The sequence below is a fragment of the Carcharodon carcharias genome (assembly GCF_017639515.1).
Source record: "Carcharodon carcharias isolate sCarCar2 chromosome 29 unlocalized genomic scaffold, sCarCar2.pri SUPER_29_unloc_15, whole genome shotgun sequence".
NCBI classification, from domain to species: domain Eukaryota; kingdom Metazoa; phylum Chordata; class Chondrichthyes; order Lamniformes; family Lamnidae; genus Carcharodon; species Carcharodon carcharias.
In genome coordinates, this window is record NW_024470660.1 from 117,496 (window position 1) to 126,955 (window position 9,460).

At 44.2% G+C, this 9,460-nt stretch overlaps 1 protein-coding gene across 1 annotated transcript in view; it reads right to left on the bottom strand.

Moving 5' to 3' along the window:
• The window catches only part of LOC121274002, a 117,044-nt gene extending 107,958 nt beyond the window's left edge, over positions 1–9,086 (bottom strand). The window contains exon 1 of the mRNA XM_041181137.1: positions 9,024–9,086. The gene's annotated coding sequence lies outside the window, so the exon portion shown is untranslated. The remainder of the gene's footprint in view (positions 1–9,023) is intronic.
• Positions 9,087–9,460: the final 374 nt, after the last annotated feature.

Consider the following 9,460-nt stretch of genomic DNA (forward strand, 5'->3'; position numbering starts at 1 on the left):
ATTAAGATGTCGCCACGTCAGGTTAGAAGCTGGGAAGCTCTTGACAGAGCAGATGATCACTGCAGAATTCCCCTCAATTATATTGATCGATGAAGCGTTAATCATACCAAGTGAAGTAATTGAGAGATCCTGTGGTGCATCTAAAAACATAGAAAGATTTTAATGTGAGCAAATATAGTGCACAGCAAGACTCCATGCATCATCTCTCTGTATCTGATGTCTGAATGCATTTCCAGGTAACTTCCCTCAGGATAAGTTCTTATGGCACATTTATAATTGACACTGCCTATGTAAACTGTCACACTGCAGTTGCATTCTCCCACCAGTAGAGGTGTTATCCATCTAGAATGAAAGAAGCTTGTTTTCACATCCTCAGGATTTCGCAAAGGGCTGGACAGGCAATGAATTGTATTTGATCGATGGAGCACTTAGGGGTAAATCTACAATTCTCTGTTCAGGAGTTTGCTCATCCAATTCAGGGTCTTGTTGATCTGGAGTTTACCTTCCTTCAACATAGAATCGGAGCTGATACCGAGACTCCAGTGCAGCACTGAGAGAGGACAGGGACCGCATGTGTTTATGTGTGTGTGTGTGTTTGTGTTTCTGCACAGGTGAGTGTGCTTGTGTGTGTATGCACACATGTATCTGTGTGTGCACAAGCACGCGTGTCTGTGTGTCTACGTCTGTCCATAAGTGAGTGAATGTGCATGTGTGTGTCTATGTTTGGGCATGAATATGTGTGTGTGTTTGAGATTGGTGTGTATTTTCCTGTGTATATGTTTGTACGTGTATGAATGTGTGTATATAATTATGCATGTGTATGCTTACACACGTGTGTGTGTGTTTTTGTGTGTGTTTGTGTGTGTGTGTGTCTGTATGTGTGTGTGTGTGTGTCTGTGTCTGAGTGATGTTGAAGTTTGCAGTAACTCACGTTCCACAGTGATGGTTATGAACCCCTCCACTGCTCCATGTTCATTCTCTGCCACACACTGATAGTCTCCAGTGTCCCTGGATGTAACGTGAGGAATCACCAACCACAGCTCATTGTTGGAACTTGTTCTGTTTATTGGGACATTAAGATTTCGCCACATCAGGTTAGAAGCTGGGAAACTCTCGACAGAGCAGATTATCACTGTAGAATTCCCCTCAATTATATTGATCCATGAAGCGTTAATCATATCAAGAGAAGTAATTGATAGGTTCCCTAGTGCATCTAAACACAAATAAAGGTTTCATTGTGAGCAAACACAGTGCACAGTAAGACTCAATGCCTCATCTCTCTCTATTTGGTGCCTATGTGCATTTCAAGGGTTCTTTCCTGTTTTAAGTTCCTATGTCAACATTTATAATGGTCACGTCCAGCGTTTTTCTTTTTGTACATTCATGGGAAGTGGTAGTATCTATCTAGACCAGCATTTATTACCCATCCTTAATTGCCCTTGAGGAGGTGGTGGTGAGTTTTTCACCTCCAGAGGATTCCCAGCCTCTGACCTGCTCCTGTAGCCACAGTATTTATGGCCGGTCCAGTTAGATTTTTGATCAACATCCCCCAGGATGTTGATCGTGGGGGATTCAGCGATGGTAAAGTGATTGAATATCAAGGGGAGATGGTTAGATTCATTCTTGTTGGAGATGTTCACAGCCTGGTGCTTGTGTGGTGTTAAGGTTACTTGTCATTTCTCAGCACAAGCTGAGTACTGTTGAGCTCTTGCTGCATGTGGATATGTAAACTGTCACGCTGTAATTACAGTCTTCCACCAGAGGAGACACTGTCAGGCTAGAAGAAAAGAAAATGCCTTTCACATCATCAGGATGTTCACGGGGATTTGACAGTGGAGGAATTGCTTTAGAATAATGGGGTATTGAGTGATAAACCTACAATTCTCTGTGCAGGGGGCTGCTCGTCCAATACAGGGTCTTGTTCAGCTGATGTCGTCAGTGTTTTAGAACAGAATCTGGATCAACACTCCAGTGCAGCACAGGGAGAACAGACAACTCACACATGTCTGTGTGTGTGTGAGCAAGCTCACGTGTGATTCTGTGCATGTTTTCTTCTGTGTGTGAGCATGCAGGTGTACACACCTATGCACATGTGGGATTGCACATGAATGCTTGTTTGTGTGCACGTGTGTCTACACAAGTGTTTGTGTGTGTGTGTGTGTGTGTGTGTGTGTGTGTGTGTGAGTGAGTGATGTTGAAGTTTGCATTAACTCACGTTCCACAGTGATGGTTATGAACTCCTCCACTGCTCCATGTGCATTCTCTGCCACACATTGATAGTCTCCAGTGTCCCTGGATGTAACGTGAGGAATCACCATCCACAGCTCATTGTTGGAACTTGTTCTGTTCATTGGGACATTAAGATGTTGCCACGTCAGGTTAGAAGCTGGGAAGCTCCTGACAGAGCAGATTATCACTGCAGAATTCCCCTCAATTATATTGATCGTTGAAGCGTTAATCATATCAAGAGAAGTAATTGAGAGATTCTGTGGTGCATCTAAAAACATATAAAGATTTTAATGTGAGCAAGCACAGTGCACAGCAAGACTCCATGTATCATGTCTCTGTATCTGATGTCTGAATGCATTTCCAGGTACCTTCCCTCAGGATAAGAACTTATTTCACATTTACAATGGGCACTGCCTATGTAAACTGTCACACTGCAGTTACATTCTCCCACCAGTGGAGGTGCCCATCTAGAATGCAGGAAATTCCCTTTCAGATCCTCAGGATGTCCCCAAAGGCTTCAAAGGCAATGAATTCTATTTGATCGATGGAGCACTGAGGGGTAAATATACAATTCACTGTTCAGGAGGTTGCTCCATCCAATTCAGTGTCTTGATGATCTGGAGTTTACCTTCCTTCAACACAGAATCGGAGCTGATACCGAGACTCCAGTGTAGCACTGAGAGAGGAGAGGGAACCCATATGTTTTTGTGTGTGTATGTGTGTTTTGGCTTGTGTGTGTGTATGTTTCTGCACAACAAGGATCTCTGTGTGCGCACGCACGCATGTGTATTTGTGTGGGTGCGCATGTGTGTCTGTCTGTGCATGTGTGTGTGTGTGTGTGTGTGTGAGTGTGTGTGTGAGTGTGTGTGTGTGTATGTGTGTGTATGTGTGTGTGTGTGTGTGTGTGAGTGTGTGTGTGAGTGTGTGTGTGTGTATGTGTGTGTATGTGTGTGTGTGTGTGTGTGAGTGTGTGTGTGAGTGTGTGTGAGTGTGTGTGTGTGTGAGAGATGCTGTAGTTTGTGTACACTTACATTCCACAGTGATGGTTATGAACCCCTCCACTGCTCCATGTTCATTCTCTGCCACACACTGATAGTCTCCAGTATCCCTGGATGTAACGTGAGGAATCACCATCCACAGCTCATTGTTGGAACTTGTTCTGTTCATTGGGACACTAAGATGTCGCCACGTCAGGTTAGAAGCTGGAAAGCTGTCGACAGAGCAGATTATCACTGCAGAATTCCTCTCAATTATATTGATCGATGAAGCATTAATCATATCAAGAGAATTAATTGAGAGATTCTGTGGTGCATCTAAAAACAAATAAACATCAATTAACTTACACTGACTGTGAAGCACTTTGAAAGACACTGAGAATGTGAAAGGTTTGATATCAATATAGGTTCTTTCACCACAAAGCCCATAATCCAGGCAGACACTTCAGTTCAGTATTGAGGGAGTGCTGCACTGTCGGAGGGTCAGTACAGAGGGAGTGCTGCACTGTCAGTGGGTCAGTACTGAGGGAGTGCTGCACTGTCAGATGGTCAGTACAGAGGGGGTGCTGCACTGTCGGAGGGTCAGAACTGAGGGGGTGCTGCACTGTCGAAGATTCAGTACTGAGGGGGTGCTGCACTGTCGAAGGGTCAGTACGGAGGGAGTGCTGCACTGACATAGGGTCAGTACTGAGGGAGTGCTGCAGTGTTGGAGAGTCAGGATTCAGGGACTGCTGCAGTGTCTGAAGTTAATTTTTATCAGTTAAAGACTATTGATTTGTTGTTAAACACAATGCAGTTGTGGGATCTTGCAGTGTACTATGTAGACCTTCTAGCTAATGTAAATGGAAGAGTGTCCATTCTTACCTTGCACAGTTAGTATGAGAGTCCGCTCCGATGAAACTGATGGATATCTCACTCTGCAGCTGAGAGTGTGTTTGTGGTGTTTGAGTGATGGGATCAGGGTCAGAACAGAAGTATAGGTCAGAGTGACACCATGCTGAGTTACAGTGTTTGAGACTGATCCAGGTACGTCAGTGGGAGTGTCCCAGGTTAAGACAGGTGCTGCTGTTCCATTGCACGTTGTGTTGAAGGTGCAGCTTACATCCACACGCTTTCCTGCAATAATTTCAGCAGGGAATATCATGGGTTTATCTGTGAAATCTAGCAGACAGAGAATGGATCCTTTTAGAGAAATATAACGTGAAGCTTCAGTTCAAATAGAAACCACAGTCCCACAAGAGAAAGCACTTTTACAAGGATGATATCAGAACTGAGTTGTTTTAATGATCCTGATAGACTGTTAGACACGATTAGAGAGATCGATGGGAGTGGAATACATTTAATCATTGATATTAAAGTCAGCGTTAAAGGTTGCTTTAGGACTGAACTGGAAGCTATCACCATGTTATTGAGAATCAGACAGTGTGTTATAATAAGCTGTGTTTTGTGTTAATATGTAAACGTCACAGTTTGTGTTATTTCCCATTGAGTGTTGAATGTGAATTGTTGAGTAATTATAACACAGCGCTTACCAGAAACGTGAAGCTGGGTTACAGGATAGTAGCTGTAACTATTCCTGCTGTCAAATTCTATTCTGAAAAAATAAGGTCCTGCATCTTCCCGTGTGATGTTGTTTATAATCAGGGAACAGTCGCCATCTTTCAGGTCTCCAGACAGCCGGGTCCGATGGTGGAACCGTGGTAACTCGTGACTGTGATCCTTGGAGTGAAAGGCTGTAGACGATGTTCCTCGTTCCTCATTATTAAACCAGACTCCACTTCGCGGTTGGTTTTCCAAATGTGATGGATAACTGTAATGACACGGAATCTGTTCACACGAACCTTTCTGCGCTGTCACCTCTCGTGGAGTGTCACCTTTCCACACTTGTGACAATCCAACTGGGGAGAGAAATATCAATATTTAACACTGGATGTTTTGTAGATCCACTACACTTGATATCCACTCCCTCCATCACTGGGGCACAGTGGCTGCAGTGTGGACCATCTACAGGACACACAAGGAACTCCCCAAGGTTTCACAATGATGGAAGAGAATCCTGGACACAGGAGTGGACAAGTTCATTCTACATTGGCTCATGGTCCTCAGGACTCTGTTTAGTTTTTTCAAATTATTCTTTCATGGGATTTATTACCCATCCCATGTCCATCAGAGGCATTTAAGAGTCAAACACATTGCTTTGGGTTTGGAGTGACATGTAGGACAGACTGGGTAAGGGTGGCAGATTTCCTTCCCTATAGGAGATCAGTGAACCAGGCTTTTTAATCCCATTCATCTGCCGTGACGGGATTCACACCCACGGCCCCAGAGCATCACCCTGGGCCTCTGGAATACTAGCCCAGTGACAATACCACTCGGCTACCGCTTCCCCTTAGTGAAGCCAGTCTTCCACCCAACACAGTGTCTACAAGACCCACCAATTGAGATCCATTCAGTGCTGATTTACAAGACAGGACAATGGATTAGGAGCCCTCAGAACTCCCCCCATTATCACCGTCATGAATCACTAATTAGCCTAACATTCCTGTCTGCTCTTCAACACAGCTGATTGGCTAATCTGATTCAATCTGATTGGTGTTCATTCCCTCTTCAATGTTTAAGAAATCACCAATCACTCGGCCTCTAGTTATTCTCCTGCCCACAAGAGGGAACATTCTCTGTCTACCCAGACAATCAAAACCTTTCATCTAAACCTAGTGGTGCTTGAGTATATAGTCGGGAATCCAGGGCAATGGAGCCTCAGGAGAAGAGATGAAAACCCTGTGATGTGGAACGTCACTGAGGCCATCCGAGTTGAAGCGACTTTTGGAGAGAATTCCAAGGCAAGATCTTTGAAGTTGAAGACTGGAATCCCTCATGCGAGAAACAGAGTTTCATTGAGACTGGTTGACTAACAGTGTTCACTGATGTCCGGGTGGGTTGTTGTGAAATCCATGGGCTCTAACTTGGTCGTGTTTACAATTTAATGAGTAGTGTGGCTATGAGACCACAGTTTGCCTGTTAATTCACGTGAGCTCATATTAACCCAGCATGTTAGGGTATAAGGTGGATATTGTAAATTATTTTATCTTTCTGAGCTGGTGCAGTAAAGTTTATTTTTGTTTGTTTAAAAGCCATGGAATCTTGTAGCTTTATTCTCTTCGCAAGTGTCTTAAATCTCAAACCTCATCTACTTGAAACAAAATATTATTGGTTCCTAACTGTAAATTACCAAAAAAAATTGGGTGCCTGTTCCTCCATCAGCAACTCTTCAGAATCCTGCTGAAGTCATGGATATTTCAGAAGGACAGGGAACAAGAGGTTTCTGGTATCAGCGTTTCATGCGGTGCCCAGGTCAGTTTGAACAAATAAACAACACCATCTTTGAAAGTCATGAACCCAACACAGCGGCACCTCCGACACGTGCAGAGCTCAGGCTAGAGGTGCTTTGTTAGTGTGTTTCACAGTCTCTGCTGGAATAGGGTCAGTGCTGAGAGAGTCTGCTCAAGGATCATAACAACCTGCACTTGCACCTTCCAAGTAATAAGATTTTTAAAAATTATTCATTCATGGGGTGTGGGCGTCGCTGCCAAGGCCAGCATTTGCTGCCCATCTCTAATGTCCCTTGACATAAACTCTATAGCAGAGTAGAGACAATCATGATAACTCAGGATATTTGACATCTATCCACATGGGCAGCTTTGGCTTCTTTCTCTCTTTCAGTTATCTTACTCCCTTATTGAAGATTCTAGCATGGTGAGAACTGGATGGTTTGCTCGGACATTTCAGAGGAACAACGTTGCTATGAGTCTGGAGTCACATGTAGGCCAGACCAGATATAGACAGCAGATTTCCTTCCCTAAAGGCCATTAGTGAACCAGATGGGTGTGTATGACAATCGATGATAGTTTCATGGTCTCCATTACTGAGACTAACTCCCATTAGTGTAAACAGAGTGAACAGTTTTCCATTTATCCCACCTTTCTCGTTCTCTCCGGTATTTTACACACTATTGCTCGATAATTTGATTCTGCCAAGGACCGCTTGGAAAATCATGGACCCCAATTAGAAACCGATGGAATAAGGAATCTCTTTGGATTCTCACTGCCAAAGGAATCTCTTTGTATCCACATTGTCTAAGGGATTATTTCTGATCCAAAACCCATATTGTTGTATTGTTGTCTCCGATGCAGCATTGTAGACTGACTTGTCCCCAAGCTCAGCACTGACCCTACTCCAGCAGACACTGTGAAACATACTAACAAAGCGCCTCTAGCCTGAGGTCTGCATGTGTCGGAGTTGCCGCTGTGGTGGGTTCATGACTTTCAAAGATGCTGTTGTCATTTTTTTTGTTCAAACTGAACTGGGCCCCACATGAAGCGTTGATACCAGAAACCTCGTGTTCCCTGTCCTTCTGAAACATCTGTGATTCAGCAGGATTCTGAAGATTTGCTGACAAGGGTCTTAAATTGTCAGATTGTCCAACGATACAACACAGGAGGAGCTCATTTGACCCATTGTGCATGTGCTGGCTCTTTCCCAATTCCTCTCCAGCACCTTTTGCACATCCCTGCAAATTTCCCTTCAAGCATTTATCCAGTTCCCCTTCTGAAAGTTCCTGTTGAATCTGCTTCCACCGCCCTTTCAGGCAGTGAGCCAATGGTCTCTCTCTGAGCTGCAAAGTGCCCAGATTCCATGAAATTTAAACTGTGCAGCAGATCGGAGACACTCATGATAACTCAGAATATTTGACACCTTTACACACAGACAGCTTTGCCTTTCTTCTCTCTTTCAGTTATCTTGTTCCCTTAATGAAGTATCTAGCATGGTGAGAATGGACAGGAAGTGTGACACTGAACAGCCTCTCTATTCTAGGAGCTGCTGTGTTTTCTTCACCAGCAATTTTGAATAAAGGCAGCAAAGGACACAAATTTCAGGCCATTGCTATCGGAGACCTCACATTAGGATAGTCTTCATCCCCCAGTTTTTATCCGTGCTTCTCTACTCAACCCATCAATCCCCATCGATCACTGACCAACGTCCGACAGCACCTGAATTTTAAGATTCTGCTCTCGCTGCTACAACCCTGCCTATCCCTGTAAACTCCTCCAGCCCCTACAACCCTCCAAGACCTCTGGTCTCCTCCAATTCTGCTGTCAGACAGGGATTCAGTGTATATCAGTGAGCACGGGGGTGATGGGTGAATGGGACTTGGTGTGAGTTTGTACACTGGCTCACTGGTGAATCAGTTCCCTATCAGAGCTCAATATGAATGATCTTTTACAAAGACTATTAACCATAAATCTGTCCGAGCTGACGATGGTGTTACCTTGGAGAAGTGACAGGAGGAAGTAAGATTTCCCGATCATTTTCCACTCCAAGATATTTCCTCAGCTTCTAACTGTGAAGTTCTGAAAGAGAAAGGAATTAATGAGACTTCACCTCTTGTCCGAATGCTCTCGAGAGATCAGAACTGCTTTTAGACAATATCTTCACAGGCAAACTTGATTCTCTGTGGGATGATAGGTGCTCTGCAGAGAGTTACAAGGCTTTCAGAAAGAAAAACAATGAAGGTCTTGCATTTCTATCGCCGCTTTCAACACCTCAGGACGTCCCCAAGCTCATGTCCCTTGAGCTAGAAAGCTGTTCTGTATGACAGACTTGAGACTCACACCCAGATCTCAATAATCAGTAGCAATCTTTCAAAGGCATCAATCATTGGAATCTGTCTTTATAAAGTCACAACATCAACAAAGGACGGTGTTGGTCGTGGACGTGAATTCCAATCGTTCCGTTACTTACCCAGGACCTGTCCGACTGCTCGCCTGGGGAGGAACTGCCCACACGCTCTGCTTGGGCTGAATGACCTCTTCCTGTGCTGGTCCCTCTGTGTATTTAATTAGAAAAGGCTGATGTGTCACTGTGAGTCAAAATGAGGAAGTTGGAACAAAGTGAGAGAACAGCACTTTGCTGTGCACTGTCAGTAAACCCTGTGTCTGTATAAGGATATAAGAACAGAACAAGTAGGATCAGCTGGACCCCCTGACATTTACATTCCTTATATTCCATCCACTCATTTTTTTGTCCCCTCACTGAAACTATTTATCTCCCTCTGCAGTCTCTTTGTGTCCTCCTCAAAACTTGCTTTCCTGCCCAGCTTATATATTTCCTACCTATCTTCACCACACAGTCAGAACATCTGCCTACAGTACAGTCAGTCTCTGCATCCAAGTCACTAA